Source organism: Leopardus geoffroyi, chromosome B4 (assembly GCF_018350155.1).
Source record: "Leopardus geoffroyi isolate Oge1 chromosome B4, O.geoffroyi_Oge1_pat1.0, whole genome shotgun sequence".
NCBI lineage: Eukaryota > Metazoa > Chordata > Mammalia > Carnivora > Felidae > Leopardus > Leopardus geoffroyi.
The window spans coordinates 115,122,461-115,142,831 of record NC_059341.1 but is presented as its reverse complement, the minus strand read 5'-3'; the positions used below and the strand labels follow the sequence as shown (position 1 = coordinate 115,142,831).

The 20,371-nt window shown below is 40.7% G+C and overlaps 1 long non-coding RNA gene and 1 other non-coding gene across 3 annotated transcripts in view; both read left to right on the top strand.

Moving 5' to 3' along the window:
* The window catches only part of LOC123590401, a 103,114-nt gene extending 89,490 nt beyond the window's left edge, over window positions 1-13,624 (top strand). For both annotated transcript variants that reach the window (XR_006708744.1, XR_006708743.1), the window contains one exon: window positions 13,505-13,624. This is a non-coding gene — a long non-coding RNA (uncharacterized LOC123590401). The remainder of the gene's footprint in view (window positions 1-13,504) is intronic.
* A 4,017-nt stretch (window positions 13,625-17,641) lies between these two features.
* Window positions 17,642-17,747, top strand: LOC123592344. Its single transcript, XR_006709732.1, has one exon. It is a non-coding gene; the product is annotated as a small nucleolar RNA U13 (small nucleolar RNA).
* The last annotated feature ends 2,624 nt before the right edge of the window (window positions 17,748-20,371 follow it).

Sequence of the window (20,371 nt, the reverse complement as noted above, 5' to 3'; positions counted from 1 at the left end):
CTCTAGCACAGAGAGATCCCTGCTTTCATGAAGCTTACATTCCAATAATGAGATGAGTAAGACTGACTTTGAAAAGAGATGCTTCTTTCAGAGAGCATTGAGGACTCTGACCTTGCTGTTTGCTTGCCTTGGCTGCGTTTCACTCCTGTGGTGGCTCTCGTCACCCTTTTCTCTTTTGCTAACACCGATGGCCGCATCAAGCCTTTTCTCTGCTGCCTCCCTAGCTGTGGGAGCATCTTTCACACCCAGGTTTGAGATGGGCAAGGCTTCCTCAGTGGCTGCCTGAAAGGGCAGTAAAAACCACTGGGAAATATGGGGAAGTATTAATAGCCCACTGGAAGATTTTGACCACCAGTGAGAGGCAAAAAATCAGAAATCGCTGCTGCGTAAATTCCTCTCCTCTCTTACCCTGCTTGCCTTCTAATGCCTTGCCTACATTGCCTTCACCTGGTAGCTTGTTAGAAATGCAGCAGACCTATGGAATCGAGTCTGTATTTTAACAAGATCCCTGGGAGATTCATATGCACACCAACATTTGAAAAGCGTTGCCGGAAGACATAGCTGTCCCATAAACAAAACAATACCAGCATCTAGACACATTCTCCCAAACGACCGAAAACCAAGGATAAAGAGAAATCTCCAAGGCAGCCAGAGAAAGCAGACATTTTACAGGGGATCAAAGATAAGAATTACAACAGTCTTCTTGTCAGAAGCTATACAAGCCAGAACACAGCACAGCGACATCTTTAATGTGCCGAGAGAACGAAACTGTCAAAAATATCTTTCAAAAATGAAAGATGAAGGCTTTTTTCCAACAAACAAAAAACCAAGAGAATGAGTTATAAGCAGTCCTATGCTCCTAAGAAATCTTAAAGGAAGGTCTTCAGATAGAAGTGATATTGTATCAGCCAGGAACTTGGATCTGCACAGAGAAATAGTGCTAGAAATGAAGTGAATATGAAAATTTAAGTTCCATTTTCTCAAAAATTGTAGCGGTTTACCCAAGAAAAATTAGTATCACCATACAATTGTATACAGCACATGTAAAGTAATATGAAGCACGATGGTAGCACAGAAGGTGGGAGGCATGAATCGAGAGTATGTTGTTACAGGACATAATATTATTTGAAGTTAGAGTGCAGTTAATTAAAGATCAACTAGATTGACCTAAATGACTTTGTAAAACACTTTCAAAAGAGAATACCTTTCAGCCATAACAGAAATAAACCAGACATTAATAACAGAAAGATCCTTTACAAATATTTGGAAATTAACACGCTCCTTAAAAAAAAGCTTTTTAAATTAAAAAAAATCGCATGTTTCTCTATTTTTTGAATTTTAATTTCAGTATAATTAACATAGTGTTATATTAGTCCCAGGTTAAACAACACACTTCTAAATAACTGCAATAATAAGCCTGAAAAAGGAAGTGATGAGGGAAATTACAAAATATTTTGAGTTAAATGAAAATGAAAAATGTTAGTGACATACAGTTAGTGTTATAGGGGAATGATTATACATCCCACCCATTTTCTGGCCACATGCGCACACACATACACACACACACCACCACCACCACCACCCCACCTCTCTGTTGGTTTCTAGGTCACTGCCTAGGTGCTTCTTTGTGGTAGAGAATCTGAGAAATAGGGTAAAGTAAAAAAACAAAAACAAAAACAAAAAACAAGCAACAACAACAAAACCCTAAAAAAAAATCCAAAAACGCTTCGTTGATAGCCACGATAGTGAACTGAGGCACAAATGAAGTGTCAAGTAGAGTTCTGTTTTTTTTAATTTATCTTATTTATTTTATTTTATTTTATTTTTTATCAAGTGGAATTTTCTGAAATAGAGACAATGGAGAACATGAATCTGGGGGAAGCCTCTGTAGAGCACATAAGAGAATTTGGTGATTAAAAAGGTCTCTGAAGTGTATTTCAAAGAGTTTTGATGTATGTTAAAAGTATACCCTAACTTCAATATTTTATCAAAAGACTAAGCAAAGATTTAAATTTCGTTTGACTTTATTTTTCTGAAACCGGCTGTTTCATTGAATGTGACTCTGAGACAGGACCTCACGAGGCCCGGTACGGCCAGAAATAGGCCACCCTCCTCTCCTTCATCCATTTTACCAAGCAGCACTCTTCCTTCTTTTACATTCTCCTCAGGTCTACAGATCGTTCTTTTGTCCTTTTGTAATTTATGTTCTTCCTGAATGCCTCTCTGGATATTCATTTGTTTCCTTTCCTTCACAAGGAAAAGCCTTTATAAGGAAGAGGCCTCATGTACTCCCCTGCCCAGGGAGGATTAAATCCCTCAAGCCCTCTAGGAAGGGCCCTTGACATCTCACATTTAGTTTGAGAGTATACAACCTTTCATCTTCATCAGGCATCCGAGTCCCATACGACTTCCCTTCCCTGACCCCAGAAAATGATGAGCATATGACCCAAATGAACCCGGGAATTTGAACCCAGAACACAAAGACACACAGTTGGAAGGTGCCCGGGGCTGAGTCATTTTGCTGGCAGCCTCCACAATGTCCCTATTCCAGGAATTCCTGGTACTGCGATCCTTGGGGCTGTCCCGGTTTGTTTCTTTCTGAGACTGGTTTTCTTTTTCAAGTCTGCATTTTCCTGTATTACTCCAATCAGTTCTTTATTGCTCGAGTTAGCCAGCATCTGCTTCTGCTGTTTGCAAGCAAAGGATCATAATGTTATGTTGTCAAATGACAACATAAAAATGGTACTGGGTGCTGTGCCAGATTCTCTTGAAGTGATCCTGCTTGTGTTGATGCAGGCTGTGTAATGACTCAGTGCGTCCACATATTCTGACACCTCTGCTCTTAAGTGGACAATGGATTGGGACATCACTTATTCCTCACTTGGCGCAAACACATCATTTATGTTTTGAGTGCACATTTGTTCTTCATTGATTAGTCTATTGACACCATACGAAACCATTTGGATCATAAAAGTAAATGGCATCCCTCAGTTATAAAGCGGCCATTCAAATGATCCAGAATATGTTTATATTAATTTTTTGACATTATCATTGAAAGGAAAGCACATCACTGAAAACACTTTAAAAAGGCTGTTGTGGTAGACCTGTACTTTATGTGGTATTTCAGACTTCATTTTTCTCCCTTCATTCTCAGTGGGGATCATGTTCACCCTTGACAGATGTCTGGTTGAGTTTCCTAAGCTGAAAAAGTTAACACGCTCAGACACGAACAGAGAATTCACAAAAAAAGGAAGCACAAGTGGTCAAGAAGCCTAGGAAAATGTGTTTCATTTCAGTAAGATAAAGATGTTTAACGCATCAGTCATGATGGCCTAGGTAATGCTCGTCAACCCCAAATCACAGTGGCTTAAAACAACAGAGGTTTATTTTTTGCTCATATTTTTCATGGTTTAGCTGGAGCCTTTGTTCCATGCAATTGATTACATTGGCCTGTCCATATGAATCAGTTATTCGAAGGAGGCCAGTTTCTGGGATGTTACTGCTGGTAACCAATAGCCCAATCGAAAGAGGGCTCTGTAGGGTCTTGCGCTGACAATGAAATACTCGGTCCAGAATGATATATATCATGTCTAGTCACAGCTCAGTGACCAGAACAGGTCACCTAACCTCAAAGGCCATGCAATTCAATCCTACTATGTGATCAGGGGGTGGGAAGTCAGAAATATTTGGTGTGCAGCATTAACAACTACAACAGGTAGCCAAAACAGTAATGAACCATTATTTGTCAGCTGTCAGATTGGTAACTTTATAAAAATAAATAAAACCTGGGGCGCCTGGGTGGCGCAGTCGGTTAAGCGTCCGGCTTCAGCCAGGTCACGATCTCGCGGCCCCGTGAGTTCGAGCCCCGCGTCGGGCTCTGGGCTGATGGCTCAGAGCCTGGAGCCTGTTTCCGATTCTGTGTCTCCCTCTCTCTCTGCCCCTCCCCCGTTCATGCTCTGTCTCTCTCTGTCCCAAAAATAAATAAACGTTGAAAAAAAAAATTAAAAAAAAATAAAAATAAAAATAAATAAATAAAACCTGGTCTCAGCAAGCGTGTGGTAGCCGGCGGTCTCATACATCAGGAATGAAAGTTTGTGTACCATTTCTGAGGGAAATTTGATGGTACACACACACACACACACACACACACAGTGTACATATACGTTACCTACAATTCCCACTAGGAATTTGACCTAGAGATATTCACAATTGTGGAAAAGACAGATTTACAAAAACCTTCATTACAGCTTTGTGTGTAACAGTGGACAAATGGGAACAACCCATAAATGCAACAACCCATAAATGCCACTGTCATGGCTGAAGAGCTTAGTTACAGCTGTACCGTACGTTACGCTTACCAAGCATCTGTAACTAAGCAGTATCTCTATTTTCTAAGGTGAAATGACAGAGCAGCCTATACACATTCAGTATAACTTCTCACTGCTCTCTGCAAGTGGGAAAAAGTACCTTGGAGTTCTTCCTGTCTACCCTCCAGTGATCTCAGCCCCTTCAGCAGAGCCTGTATGTGTGCTATTAGGACTCCAATTAGGGCTGGTCTTCCACGGGGAACTCAGTCTATTTTATAGCTTAGCTGTTCCCCATCCACAGAAGCTATGCTCCATTTCCCTTGAGGCTTATTTCTGCTCAGGACCAGGGAAGAGGTGGAAGTACAAACTCCATTCCCAGAGTCCCTTTAGTTGAGTTTTCCTTCCCTCCTGCTCTCTAGGGATTAGCAGAACACTCTGATCCTCTCACTTTGGTTCTCCCTCTCTTCTTCCTTTCTTCCTTCTTTCCTCTCCCTTCCTTCCCTATTTCCTTAAAAGAAACACTGAATACTTTTAAGTTTCAGGCACCGTACCCTGTGCTAGGAATACCACAATAAATAAGATACTCTCTCTGCCCCCATGGAGCATTTTATCCATTAGGGAAAAGAAGAAAAAGAGGCAACTGCAATATGTCCCTGTGCTAGGCACCTGTGAGATCGCCCAGATAATCCCTGCCTCCTGCTAAATGCCCTTGTATAATCCCCTCTCCTGAGTGTTGCCTGGATTCAGTGATTTGCTTCTAACAAACAGAAAATACGGCAGAGCAGTGGGCTGTCACTGCGGAGATTAGGTGATAAACAGACTGGCTTCTGTCTCCCTCCATCCTCTCTCCCTCTCCCCCTGCTTTAGGGGAAGCCGCTGCACCTGCTTCAGCACCGTGCTACACAGCCAGTGCCATTTGTCAGAAATAGAAGGCAATCGTGAAAACAATCACAAGGAAAACAAAACAATTATGTTCACCCTAACAAGACTGGAGAGATGGCCCACCCAAAGCTCTGAGGCTAAGACTCCCTGCTCCTCTCTGCGGCACTCCTGAGAGGTGGTGAAACTTTACTGGTACCAAACTGGAATTTTCTCTTTGATGTCATCAGGATTAAAGAGAACTGAAAAAGGAATCACGTGATTCCATTTTAGTTACTGCTGCATCCATGCACTACTAACATTCACCTCTTGCTTGTGACACCCTGCGTGAGTCAGCTAAGACCCTCACCCACAGTGCTCCTGTGCTCCTCAGTGCTCCTCAGCCAAGGAAAGCTGTGCACTTTTTTGTTTAGGTTTTTAATGTTTATTTATTTTGAGAAAGAGAGACAGAGCAGGAAAGGGGCAGAGAGAGAGGGAGACACAGTATCTGAAGCAGGCTCCAGGCTCTGAGCTGTTAGCACAGAGCCCCAATCAGGCTCGGACTCACAAACACCGAGATCATGACCTGAGCTGAAGTCCCACACTTAACTGACTGAACCACCCAGGCGCCCTGGAAAGCTGTGTTTTTAAGCCAGACCCAAGGCAGTTATTCTGTACCTGGGTGCATGGAGCAGTGGTGTCCCACGAGTTTTTATGGGGTGTTACCAGATTTTGATCAATATATAAAATAGATTTCCCCCCTCCAACTGAGGATATGTATTTTTATGTATGTATGAAGGCTCAGCAAAGTGAGTTGCTCTCCCTACTTAAAAAAAAAAAATCAGCTTTAAAACAAAAAACGAAAGAATCCTCCCCTTTCTGTGGGAACTGTGAATTGGAACACTAGTCAGTACTATAACCCCCCAAAGGCTACATAGCAATAAAGGGTGACCCAGCAAATAGTAAAATAACTCAAGATAAGCCTTTTCAGTTTTCCAAAGCTTGCTTTAAAAGAACAAAAACAAAAACAAAAACATTCACCTCTTAATGCCTTTGGGCACACTGTCCAAACTTCTAGAATTCAAAGATATACCTAATCCTTCCACTTTAGGGCTGAGACCCTCCACTGAGAATCAAGTCAAATTTCAACATTCTTGCAATAGGGGTTGTGTGCTTGTGGGAATGAATCCTTCTTATTCATTTGTTCTGTCACAGCAATAAAACATGACTAGTGATTTGTGGGGATAAAATTCTCTCTGAAATACTTCCTAACAAGCAACTGCATTTTTTTCTCTCTCTCTAAGATCTATGACAAAAAACACTTTGAACCTGTAAATGATTTGTTCCAAGTGACAACAGAAAGTAACGTGTCCTAATGGAATAGTGTTTTTCCCTTCTCAGAATTTTGGGATATGCCTGATGTATTTTTAGACAGGTGAGATCAAACAGCATGGTCATGCCCTGGAAATGCAGGGGTGGGGGAAGAGGAGGTGCAGGGCAACAGTTGGGGGTGCAGTTTCGTGCATAATAACAAAAGAAGGAGGCACAGGGTTAGAGAATTGTGATTTCTCCTCCAGTGCAGAACTGGGCCACGCTTGGGTGCCTGCAGTGAGCTTGGCAGAAAGTCACTTGCTTCCTCGAGCTGTTGTCGCACAGGACTTTCTGTCTACATTACTGTCTTAGTGAATGGCCTATTTTGTACACTAAATGCCACAGTAGTTCCACACATCCAAATGAGAGGAAATATGCTGACCTAAAATATGAAAATCTATTGAGATAGCACACTTGATTATTTTCTTGCTGAGGTTCTGATAGCGACACTTGCCTAGCAATCCCGAAATGATTTTAAATGAGTATCTAGCTTGGATTGAAATGTTTGAGTTCCAGACAGGAAAAAAATAAGTCATAAGAAGAGGCTGGAGAGGAGGGATTAGGGTAACACTTTCTCTCTTAAGAAAGATTTGTGACTCCCTCATCCCTATTTTCTGCCCTCTAAGAAGGAACTTTACAGAAGCAAAAGGAGTTCTATTTGCTGGAAAGTACAAATCAATAACAATTACATTTAACTGGGACATTAATAACTGAGGAAAAAAGACAGATTGCCATACTCTAGCCGGTCAGCCTCAGGGCATGCAGGACCTCAGTGTCTGGCTGGTGGGGAGCAAGTGAGGGCTCAACCAGGCTCAGGAACACCATTTGGCTGTGGCTCTGACCCCCGCAGATGCTGGCTGGTGGTCCAAGTTAATGTTCAAAGGGGAGGAATAAAAAAATGTAATTGCATCCAATGCTGGTACCCAAGGGGGTCTAGTTGACAGGTGGAGCATTTCAGCAAAGGGCTCCACACACAGGGGATGCTTCAAGTTAGCAGGGAATTAATATCATACTTGCAAATGCTTTTAGAGTGAAACACCCGCTTGCACCTTGGGAATCAGCAGAGAGTCTCCAGACCCTCAGGAAGAGGAACAGAGAGGCTTGGCAGTGCTCTAGCCGAGTAGAGCTGGGGTCTCCTTCTCAGAGAAATCAAGGCAAATTCAACTCCCACAGTGAGATTTAGGGAAATGTTATAACTCCGTGGGTGGACCCATCAAATGCATCACAGACGTTGGGTCTACAGAAAAACAATGATTTCCAGAACCCATCCACCTGCAAAAATGAGGCTGAGTTAGAATGTAGGAACTGATGTTAGTGTGACATAACAAAGGTACTTTGCCATCGCAAGTACTCATTGAAAGTGTGCTGAGGGATAGCCCTGTACTGTATTTTATGGAAAGAAAGTATAAAAGAATTTCTAGAATCCCAAAAGGCCAATAAACAAATGAAAGATGCTCAACCTTATTGGCAATCAGGGAAACAAGTTAAAACCACTATTAGGAGGGGCGCCTGGGTGGCTCAGTCGGTTGAGCGTCCGACTTCACCTCGGGTCATGATCTCACAGTATGTGAGTTCGAGCCCCGCGTCGGGCTCTGTGCTGACAGCTCAGAGCCTGGGGCCTGTTTCAGATTCTGTGTCTCCCTCTCTCTCTGATCCTCCCCCATTCATGCTCTGTCTCTCTCTGTCTCAAAAATAAATAAAACGTTAAAAAAAAATTAAAACCACTATTAGGAGCATTTCAAACCCATCAGGTACATGAGAGCATCACTGCGGCGTTGCAAAAAAAAAAATGAGAATTACCTAAACATTCATCAGTAGCTTGGGTATTTGATTCAGCAATAAATATTTATGGTAACTGAAACTTTGTATTCTATTTTGCAATACAATGCTATAAAAATGCTATAAAGCGGTGAACATGAATGAACATGAACTACTGGAGAAAATTGAAAGCACACTCGTGAAACAAGTCATATATTTCTAGAGCAACACAAGCTTAAGTTATAGAGTATATCTAAATACTCAAGTTAATTCAGAAAAGCACTGTATTCTTACTTCTAACGTAACACTTGCCAGATTCTATTGCACACTTTCATTTAGGCACCCAGTCACCCAATATGACAGCAAGGATTTTATTAAAGTATAATTGACAAAAAGCATTATATTCATTCAGCTGTACAGCATAATGACTTGATATTTGTATACATTGTGAAATGATCACAGCACTAAGTCTATTATTTACCATCCATCACCATGGGGAGTTACATAAAAATATTTGTCTTCTGATGAGAACTTTCAATATCTACTTTCTTAGCAACTTTCTTTTGTTTTATTTTATGTCAAGTTTTCATTTAAATTCTAGTTAGTTAACATATAGTGTAATATTGGTTTCAGGAGTGTGAATTTAGTGGTTCATCACTTGCATATAACACCAGTGGTCCTCATGGCAAGTGCCCTCCTTAATGCCTATTACTCTCTTAGCAACTTTCCAATATGCAGTCCAATATTATTGACTATAGTCGCCATGCAGTACATAATATCCCCATGACTTATTTATTTTATAATAGTATATTTGTACCTCTTGATCCCTTTCACCTATTTAGTCATCCCCCTCCCCTGTAGCAGCCACCAATCTGTTCTCTGTATCTGTGAACAGCCACCAATCTGTTCTCTGTATTTTGTTGTTTTGTTTCTTTGTTTTGTTTTTCAGATTCCCCATATAATTGAAGTCATATGGTATTTGCCTTTTTCTGACTTAGTTCACTTAGCACACCATGCTGTTGCAAGGTCCATCCATCTATGGTGTTGCAAATGGCAAGATATTTGCAAGCGACATATCCAATAAGGGGTTAATATCCAAAATACATAAAGAACTGAAACAACTCAATAACAAAACAAAAAAAAACCCCAATCTGTTTAAAAAATGGGCACAGGCTCTGAGTAGACATTTTTTCAAAGAAGACATCCAGATGGCTAACGGGCACATGAAAAGATGCTCAACATCACTCATCATCAGGGAAATGCAAATTAAAACCCCCATGAGATATCACCTCACACCTGTCAGAATGGCTACTATCAAAAGCACAAGAAGTAACGAGTGTTAGCAAGGATGTAGAGAAATGCAGTGTTTGGTGGGAATGTAAATTGGTGCAGCCACTGTGGAAAATAGAGTGGAGGTTCCTCAAAAAGTTAAAAATAGGGGCACCTGGGTGGCCCAGTCAGTTGGTTTCAGCTCGGGTCATGATCCCAGGGTCATGGAGCCTGCTTACGATTTTCTCTCTCTCCCTCTGCCCCTCCCCTGCTCGTGTGCGTGTGTGTGCACGTGCCAAGTGCATGCTCTCTGTCTCTCAAAAAAAAATGGTTTTTAATTTAAAAATTAAAAATAGAACTACCATATGATCCACCAATTTCACTTCTAGGTATTTATCTGAAGAAAATGAAAATACTAATTCAAAATGATACCTGTGTTCTTATGTCCATTGCAGCATTATTTACAATAGCAACATATGGAAACAACCTAACTGTCCATTAATGGATGAACGGATAGAGAAATTGTGAGACACACACACACACACACACACACTAGAATACCACTCAGCCATAAAGAAATAAAATCTTGCCATTTGCAACAGTAAGTTTTTTGAAGACAGGAACCAAGCAGAATGCCTTTACAGAATGGATACTGAATAATGTTAGTGGGGAATGAATTAGTAAATGAATGAAGAGTTAAAGACACAAGTTGCAGGGCACCTGGGTGGCTCAGTAGGTTAAGCATCCGACTTAGGCTCAGGTCATGATCTCAGGGTTCTTGAGTTCCAGCTGGGTTAGGCTCTGTGCTGACAGCTCAGAGCCTGGAGCCTGCTTTGGATTCTCTCTCTCTCTCTCTCTCTCTCTCTCTCTCTCGCTCTGCCCCTCCCCTGCTCGGACTGTCTCTCTGTCTCTGAAAAAGAAATACACATTACAAAAAAAAAAAAAAAAAAAAAAGACACAAGTTGCTCAGCTGTCATCTCTTGGACCAAGGTCAAAACCATCATTGCTAATCTTTGGTTCCTGCTCCTCGTCCTGTCCAACCTGGCCTTTTCCTGGAGCCCCTGACTTTCCCTTCCCATGCTCTTACTGGACCAGTCAGGACAAGTTGGGAGAGCAATGATCTGTCCCCATTGCTCACTCTTCATCCACATTTTTCATCTCAGCTTGGATTGTCTGGATACCTTTAAGAGAACCTTGCAAATAGACTGTGCTGTTTCTATGATACGTATTTGTGTTTGTTTATGGGTTCTCATGAGCATGTGCATAAAATACAGGCCAAATGCATGGGCTGGATGTTGAATTTTCCCTCTACTGTATCACTTCTAATTTTAGGTACACTCAGAAAAGTCACACACAGAAAAATAAATGAAACATAAACACTGTGGCTACCCTCAGAGCACTTTGGTGGGCCTTCACTTTAAGAGGCATTTCAGAGACGTCTCTAGAATAAATCCAAAGTATAGCGTGTGCTAGGAGGGATGGAGGCCTTTAAAAATTCTAAAAAGGACAATAACAAAAAGAATGTTCAACGAGTATTTAAAGCAGGAAAAACAAGAAAAGGAATAAACCTACTGCCAAGGGAACATGAACAGATGGTACCAGAGAAAATGGAAAAAACCCACTTTTCCTTTGATTTTCTAAAGCAGCACTTCTCAAAGTGGGTTCCACAAGATGCTAGCTCTTTGATTTTGCAGGAAGAAGAGCTGCATGAGCAGATACATTTGGGAAACATTGGGAAAATACTCAGATTTCTTTACTGCAGGATTTTTTGAGTGCCTTAAGGTGCTACAACATTCTTTGAAGCCCTAAGGGAGGGATAGAGTCTTCACCGCCATTCAGATTTATGTAATAATTGACACTAGTGTTTTGTGGAACATACTTTGGAAAACAGTCTTTAAGGCAAAGAGAATGGTTTCTAACCAAAACTTGTAGAATAAATACTGCAAAGACAAAACTACATTAGGAAACTACTTTTGTCTTTGAGGAAACTTTGAGAGACAGAAAAAGAGAACTTGACTGTTTTCAAAGATTTCAAATCTTTCAGTCCCCACAGATACATTCCAACTGCTAAAATCAGTTGTGAGGAGTAAAAGAAAAGGTTAAGGTTTCTATTAGGTTGGAAATAACCAAGTCACATATCCAAAGAAAAGTTTTAAAAACTTGAGGCCAAAATACCATCTCTACTTAAGACTAAAATAGATTTTTATCCCATTGTGATTTTTCTATTTCAAGCAACAGAAACCAACAGTGACCATTTTAAGAAAAAAAAAAAAAAAAAAGTGGATGAACTAGTGGGACTTTTACTGGGAAGAAAAATGAGAAACTAGAGACTCAGGCTTGAAATCAGGACAGGAACTAGGGATGCCGAGGGCACCAGAGCCTGAAGTACATGCTATCTTTTAAACTTGGCCATGGCTGAAATGAATTTCTTCAAATATTTCTTCCCATCAGTTACTCTGCTAAACATGCTAAAGTCCCAGAAGAGGGAGTCCGGTTGGAATCTGCCTCTTGGCCACGGGAGAGCTGGCCACCAAGGATACACAAGTGGGAAGATGCATTACCTAACATAAAATGAACTGTTGGTAGAAAGAGAAAAATGAATAGTGAGTGGCTGAAAAGCAACAAATTCCTTCTTCATGTTTCCTAAGAACAAGCTATATTGAATTAACCTAATTGCCTGGGGTTGGTAAAACTCTGAAATGGCATAGAACTGTATCATTGATTCATTGTGTATGTTTAATTTATTCATTTACTTGTAAATATTCAATACTAACCAGGAAACACAAGGCACTTAAGCACACAAATCACATTAATCTCCTGCTTAAAACCTTCAATGGTTTACACTTAGGATAAAATACAAAATCCCTAATGTGGCCTCAAAGGCTCCAGAACATCTAGATCCCCGACTGTCTTCCGTCCCTGTCTGCTTGGCCCGGCCATTCCAACCTGTGCCCCCACCACCCGTGGGCCGCACGTCCCACACACTGTTGTGTCTGGCGGGCACTCTTTTCACTCAGGCCTGAATAACCTGAGTAACTCCTGAGTAACTTGGGCCTCAAGTTAAACACTGGTTCCTCAGAGAAGCTTTGCTAAACCCTCAGTCTGATTGTCTCTCCTGTTGTTCTGGCCCCTTGGAGCCCTGGATTCTTTGCTCATAACACAAATTGCATTCTCCTGGTTTTTCCATGTAAGACTCTCTTCCTCAGAAGATGGCATATCTCCAAAATGCAAAGACCATCACCTAGTCTGTTCGGCTCTAAATATAATATCGATCACAGACCAGCGTTAAAGCAGTGTTGGCACACAGCAAATACTGTTCAATGAGGGTTCAGAAGTGGGTACGGACTCTATTTACATGGAGTCTGTGTTCTAGGGACGAACATTATGATGTCCACTAGAGGGTTGTAGAAAAAGTACCAAAGGAGCACCCTGAGAGAGGGTTACTTTGGCCATGAGGCAATTCCATGAGGTCTCTCTTCAGGTCCTTGAAGAGTTCTCCGAAAGGGTGAAGTGGGAGATAGAGAACACCGGGTAGCAGAGGCACAGAGGCGGGGAGGAAGGAGAAGGAAGTCTGACGGGTGTGGCCTTCAGTGGGGAGCCACGGGATTGTGGCTGTTGCCCACTCTGCAGTCAGTATCCAAGACTTGGATGAAAACAGAAAGGATGAAAACAGTCGGTTAAATGTCTGAGTCTTAATTTCAACTCAGCTCACGATCTCGCTGTTGTGAGATTGAGCCCTACGCAGAACCCTGTCAGCACCGAGCCTACTTGGGAATTTCTCTCTTCTTATCTCTGCTCCTCCCTGCTCACATACATGTGGGTACTCTCTCTCAAAATAAATAAACCTAAAAAAAAAAAAAGAATAATTATGAACTCTGCACATGACACAGAATTGGAAAGAATTATTAATATGCTATCTTGTCCCAAAATTGTTTTATCAGGTTTGCCTTAAAAATGCAGTTTACAATTAATCAGCAAAACTAAAAAGCAACTGACAGAACAAGAGAAGATATTTGCAAATGACTTATCAGATAAAGGGTTAGTATCCAAAATCTATAAAGAACTTATCCAACTCAACACCCAAAAAACAAATAATCCAATGAAGAAATGGGCAAAAGACATGAATAGACACTTCTCCAAAGAAGACATCCAGATGGCCAACCAACACATGAAAAAATGCTCAACATCACTCATCATCAAGGAACTACAAATCAAAACCACAAGGAGATACCACCTTACACCTGTCAGAGTGGCTAACATTAACAACTCAGGCAACAACAGATGTTGGCAAGGATGTGGAGAAAGAGGATCTCTTTTGCATTGTTGGTGGGAATGCAAGCTGGTGCAGCCACTCTGAAAACAGTATGGAGGTTCCTCAAAAAACTAAAAATACAACTACCCTACAACTTAGCAATTGCACTACTAGGCATTTATCCATGGGACACAGGTGTGCTGTTTCGAAGGGACAATGCACCCCCATGTTTATAGCAGCACTATCAACAATAGCCAAAGTATGGAAAGAGCCTAAATGTTCATCGATGGGTGAATGGATAAAGAAAATGTGGTATATATATACAATGGAGTGTTACTCAGCAATCAAAAAGAATGAAATCTTGCCATTTGCAACTATGTGGATGGAACTGGAGGGTATTATGCTAAGTGAAATTAATCAGTCAGAGAAAGACAAAAATCCTATGACTTCACTCATAGGAGGACTTTAAGGGACAAAACAGATGAACATAAGGGAAGGGAAACAAAAATAATATAAAAACAGGGAGGGGGAGAAAACAGAAGAAACTCTGTGGAGTTGTATGGAGAACAAACTGAGGGTTACTGGAGGGGTTGTGGGAGGGGGGAATGGGCTAAATGGGTAAGGGGCACTAAGGATTTCAGGACTCCTGAAATCATTGTTGCACTATATGCTAACTAATTTGGATGTAAATTTAAAAAAATAAAAAATAAAACAAGTTAAAAAAAATGACAGGCAGTTATAACAAATAGCTTTATGTGACATCATGTTCTCAACAAAAAAAGTCCTTACAATGAAAGCAATTTTTAGTCTTTACCATAATCCACTAGCCTAAGACCCCATATTTGCCCATAGCCGTAATTCCCAGTAAGGGACTCTTGCTTCTAAATTTATGAACCAAATAAAATCATTTTAAATCAATCCCCCCAATTCCCTATTCCTAACAATATCTGTATTTTAAAATGTGGGCCATTACACTGATCTATGGTTTAATGTTTTGTCAGACAGGAAAGTAGAGGGATAAGAGAACAGAGGAACTGAAGGTATCAGAAAGAAAGTGAATAAAATGGAGATCTTACATTCCTTAATGGAACATTTGCTTTCTATTAATGAGTAGTGTCTTTGTGTTTAAAAATATCTGTAACTTAATTCAAATGACTTGGAAAATGATGTTTCTAACAGAACAGATCAATGGCTTGATATTCTGGACTGTTGAATACGTTACAAAGCTAATTTGTGATGCCAGTGTTAAAAACAAAAACATAAAACCCAAATGCTTAAGATTTCTTTTGCCAACTCATGTGCTGTCAGCCTTTCCGTTGTTACCATAACATGATTTTTATTAGCTTCTTAATTTTCTTTCACTTGTGCAATCAGTCCTAAATACCACGTTAAACACACTATCGAGAGACCATTAACCAATTGATGCTTACTCGGTTGTTAAAATGAATAAAAACCGTTTTCCCTTTCCTCCCTCCATCTTTCCCTCACTTCCTCCTTTCCTCTCTTCTTCCACAAACATTTATTAAATTCTAATATGAGGCTGGAGCTCTAGTAAGTGCACACATTTTGAATATCTAATACTTGGATTCAGGCGTATTTAACAGCTTTGTCCATGATGAACATGATTTAACATGATTCAATTGATCCATTACAGTACCCCTCCAGAAACCTCTCCTTCATGTTTAAACTTCTTATTGGAGTCTAGTCTGATGTAACGGAGTTGCCCCTACACACACACACACACACACACACACACACTCATCCATGGATAATGACTCATCACCATGCAGTTCTTGGTTAGTTTATTGTTCACTCCTCACTCCTCCTTTGGCTGAGAGCTGAATAAAAATGTACTCAGCTGACTCTTGAGTGAGTCAGTAAGCCTCCTTTTCATTTCCTAGTTAAGGCTGGAATAAGCAGTTCTCCACCCGGCAATTCTAATTAAACCCACTAATTTAAAGAAAATACATGTAAACCTTAACATGTCAATTAGAATGGTTATAGGTTGTATCTAATAAAAAATGGGAATCTAACAAGTACATGGTTCTGTGTATGACGTATTAAACAAGACTGGGTGTATTTAATTCAACTGAATCACTGGAGACCTGCTTCCTTGTCCTCTGCTGTTTTTAGAAATGTTTTCCTTTCCTTGCTTAATTGTTTTTGATATTTATTTAGTAGACCACCGGGGTCTTCTTGAGTAAGGACCAAAGACAAACATTTGTTAGCACTGTGCTTAATGTTCACCAACATCCCACTGACACATGCAAAAGTATCCTGGAGAGGATTATTTAAGTTTGAGTTTATCTCAATCATTTATTTTAAAATAAAGTAGGAAATTCTGTAGGTTTAGCAGAATTACTTTATAAAGCCAAGTTGAGGGTAAATGTTAATAGATTGGATGTAGATGGAAATTTTTCTGTTGATAGTAATTTAAAATACAGCCTCAGAGGTGTAGGAGATGAGTGAAAAGCAGCCCCATATTTTAATTTTAAAAAATTTTGTTTATTAGAGAGAGAGAGCATGGAAGTGGAGGAGAAAGGCATGGGGGGGGGGTGGAGAGAGAGAGATCTCAGGCAAGGCTCCACACTCAGCACAGAGCCTGACTTGGAGCTCGTTCCCACAATGCTGGAATCATGACCTGGGCCGAAATCAAGGGTTGGATGCTCAACTGACTGAGCCACCCAGGTGCCCCACCTCCCATATTTAAAGAAGGGTTCTCTATACATATACACAGGCTTTATTATGAGTCTAGCAACCATCCCTCCCACAGCCATTATCAGAGAAAGCGAAAGATTCAGTTGGGAAGATGCATCTTTAGAGAGACTTCCCAACAAGAGAGAGCACAATAGCATTTCTTCCCTACATGCATGGGACATTGCTCTTCCAACCAGAGCCAAGAGACGGAGGCAGTGAGGGAGCCACGTAGCGAATTGTGAGTGCTAGCCAGACAAAAATGCTGGATTCTCACTCCTTGGCCAGATGCTTGCCAGGCTTAAGGAATGTGTACACCTGCCCTGTGCTGTTACAGGAGTGGAAGACAAGTGAGTTTTGGGGGAAGGTACTGAGGCTCCCCTGGAGTTTGAGGAGAGAATAGAGAGACAATAGACTGGAGTCTGGCTGGAACTGCCCCTAGTGGCTGGATGAGGACATAGGGTTCTACCATTCAGCTGGATAAAAATATGCAATGTTTCTCATGGACCTAGGAGACAAGGTGGAGACTGTCTACCAACTAAAGTAAAAGGGCAGGGAGAGAAATGGAGAGATTTGAATTAGATAAAAAATTAAAGTTAATTTAGGCCAGACTGGAATTTTCTACAGCTGAAAATGAGACTCTTTTCACATCTGAAAGTGACCCCAAAGGTAAGGGATCTGCCTGAAATGTCATTGGGGGCAGAGAAGGGAGATCTTATTTAAAGATAGTGGTGGGTTGGGGCAGTGGGCTGGCTCAGACAGTAGAGAGTGCGACCCTTGATCTTGTAAGTTCGAGCCTCACATTAGGTGTAGAGATTACTTAAAAAAATTTTTCTTTAACTAAAAAAAATAAAATTAAGGCAGAGTTGGGAGGAGAAAAGCTGTTTATTGATTATAATCACTAACTCAGCACATTTAATGGAGCAGTACACAATTTATTTTAAAAGGAGACTGTTAACACCACCTATGGAGTAATCTTGCCAAAACAAACAAACAAAAATTTTGAACCTGAGTTTAATCAAACGTCTTGAACCAACCACCAGATTATGGTAAAGATGGGAGATGGAAGAACAGGCTAATGACACCGGGAGGATGCCATCAGCCAACTGCAATTAGAAATACCACAAGACAGAACCTTTTGTATTTCACAAGTGTGATGATTGGGTGTTCAGCCACTGTGTGGGATGTGCTTCCTTCAAACTTTGTCATAACATAATTGGCACCTTACCCATCGGGGGCACCTGGGTGGCCCAGTCGGTTGAGCATTGGAGTTTGGCTCAGGTCATGATCTCACGGTTTGTGAGTTAGAGCCCACATTGGACTTGCTCATCAGCACAGAGCCCACTTTGGACCCTCGATCTCCCTCTATCTCAGCCCCTCCCCTGCTTGTGCTCTCTCAAAAATAAATAAAACATTAAAAAAAATTTTTTAATTGGCACCTTATCCATCTGATGTGAAAAGAAAAAAAAAATCCCACAGGGACAAAATCCCCTTCTTCTTCAACAAACACACGGTGTAAAAGAAAAAAAGAGAAGGGGGATTGTCATAAGGTAAAAGAGACCTAAGAGAATGTCTAAATATGTAATGTACACACTGTGTTTGAATTTTTATTTGACAACTGTAAAAAGATGTTTGTGAGACAAACAGGGAAAATTGAACTTGGATCAGAAATTAAATATATGAAGGAATTTTTGTGAATTTGAGAAGGCATGATAAGGCTATTTTGTTTTTTTTCTTTTAAGTTCTCATGTACTAGAGAAACATTCTAAGGTATTTATAGGAGATGAGATATGATGTCTGGGATTTAGTTTTAAATACTCTAGGATAGGGGTACCAGGGTGGCTCAGTCAGTCAAGCGTTGAGTCTTGGTTTTGGCTCGGGTCATGATCTCATGGTTCATGGGATTGAGCCTTATACTGACAGCACAGAGCCCCTCTGCTGCCCGTGTGGAACCTGCTTAGGATTCTCTCTCTCCCTCTCTCTCTCTCTGTCCCTCCCCTCCTTGTGCATGCTCTCTCACTCTTTCAAAATAACTAAATAAACTTAAAAAAATTTTTAAATAAAGAAAATACCATAGAATAAGAGAAAATAAAGTGAATTTGAGGAGAGGATTGATGAAAAAATAATGGTAGAATGGGAATAGTTATTGAAGCTAAGTGATGGGTACACGAATGCTTCATTATACCATTCTATTTTAGTACATGGAAAATTCTCCAGGATGAAAAGATAAAAATTAAATTAAAAATCGGTTTAGATATCAATTTTTTTAAAGGTCTGTGGTGTAGCAGAATGTAAAAAGTTTAAATGCAGAAGTTCAACTTGGTTTTGAATGCTAGCTACAGCTGTTATGTGACCTTAGGCAAGCCACTTAACTTTCCAAGCCCCATTTTCCCCATCTGGAAAATGAGAAGAATAATAATGCCTATTATTATTGCTGCAAGGGTTTAATGAGATAATACACATAAAACTCAACAAAGTACAGGGTTTCTGCAAGTATTAGAGAAATTAGTAATCTCTGCAAGGAGGCACAGAGCAAGTGCAAATATTAGCTTAATAAGATTTAATTTTCACTTCTCTCTCTGTTTCTCTTTTAAGCTACTATCTCTGGACCTATAGTCGTCCTGTTACTTTTAAGTCTGAAAACTGCAGTGCTGAAGTGAAAATGTGCTTAGGAAGAAATCCTCAGAGGTAGAGAACTGGTTTTCTAACTCTTCACCTTGGAATACATCCAGACTTGACCTTTGATCATTTGGAGTTCTATTGATTGCAAACCAATTCTGAAGACTTCAGGGGGAACAAAAGATACAGGATCCAAGGACAATCTGGATCTGGGAGGGCAGACTAGGGGGAAGCTCAGGACCAGAAACTCTAGAGATCGGAGTAACATAAAGCCATAATGTCTAAATTTCTCAGGTCACTACAACTGGGATGAATGAACTTGAGTTATTTGAAGTCTCTGTATCACTTTGCTCAAGATTTTGGTCCAGAGACAGAGGGGCTGAGTGGAATGGTTTGGGTCACATACCCACCCATTGGTTGGAATGGGGAAGTGGACTGGCTACCGCTAGCGACTGTATTTGGTGATGGAAGGATTGTTATCTGTGTCAGACTACTAGCTGTTTTGTAATAACCATTCTTCTGAAATAGGGCTTCTCTGGCTTTAGCTGGCTGGCTACCTGCTGAACACTTCACTTCCTAGCCGCCCCCAAAAGCTCCAGGAGGCCACGTGACTAAGTTCTGGCCTATGGAATGAAAGTGAAAGTATGTGGTATGTCCACGTTCTGCCCTTTACAGAATTGGACATGTGCTCCTCCTTCCCGTGTGGCTGAAAGAAAGCGAGAACTGGAACAGCCACTGTGGGCCAAAGACAGGAGGAGGGCTGTGAGATTTAGTAAATAGAAATACCGGAGGCCCCATTAAATTTGAATTTCAGATAAACAAGGAATCCTTTTTTAAAAACCTAAGTATGTCCCATCCAACACTTGAAGACAGAGAAGCTCAATATAAATTGTTAAGTGAGAATAGAGCAGGGAGCTGAATAGTATGTATCCACCGGTTAATGACCTGTATGCTAGTGTATGTTTAGAAAAGAGTCATTTATGTTTAACTATGACCATTCGGATGGTGATATGAACAATGACTTAGAGAGGAAGGAGATGAAGAGAGGCAAGAGATAATGGTGGCCTAGACCAGTTGGCCACATTAAGAATGGAAAAGAGTAGACAGTTGGTGATACGTGGCGAATATAAATGCATGTGTTTTGAGAATATGCCATGTTATTACCAGTGGTTTTCACAGGGTAGGCAGAGTATAAAAATATGTGGGAATTTCACATTCTAAATCCTATACTCTTAATAGGAAA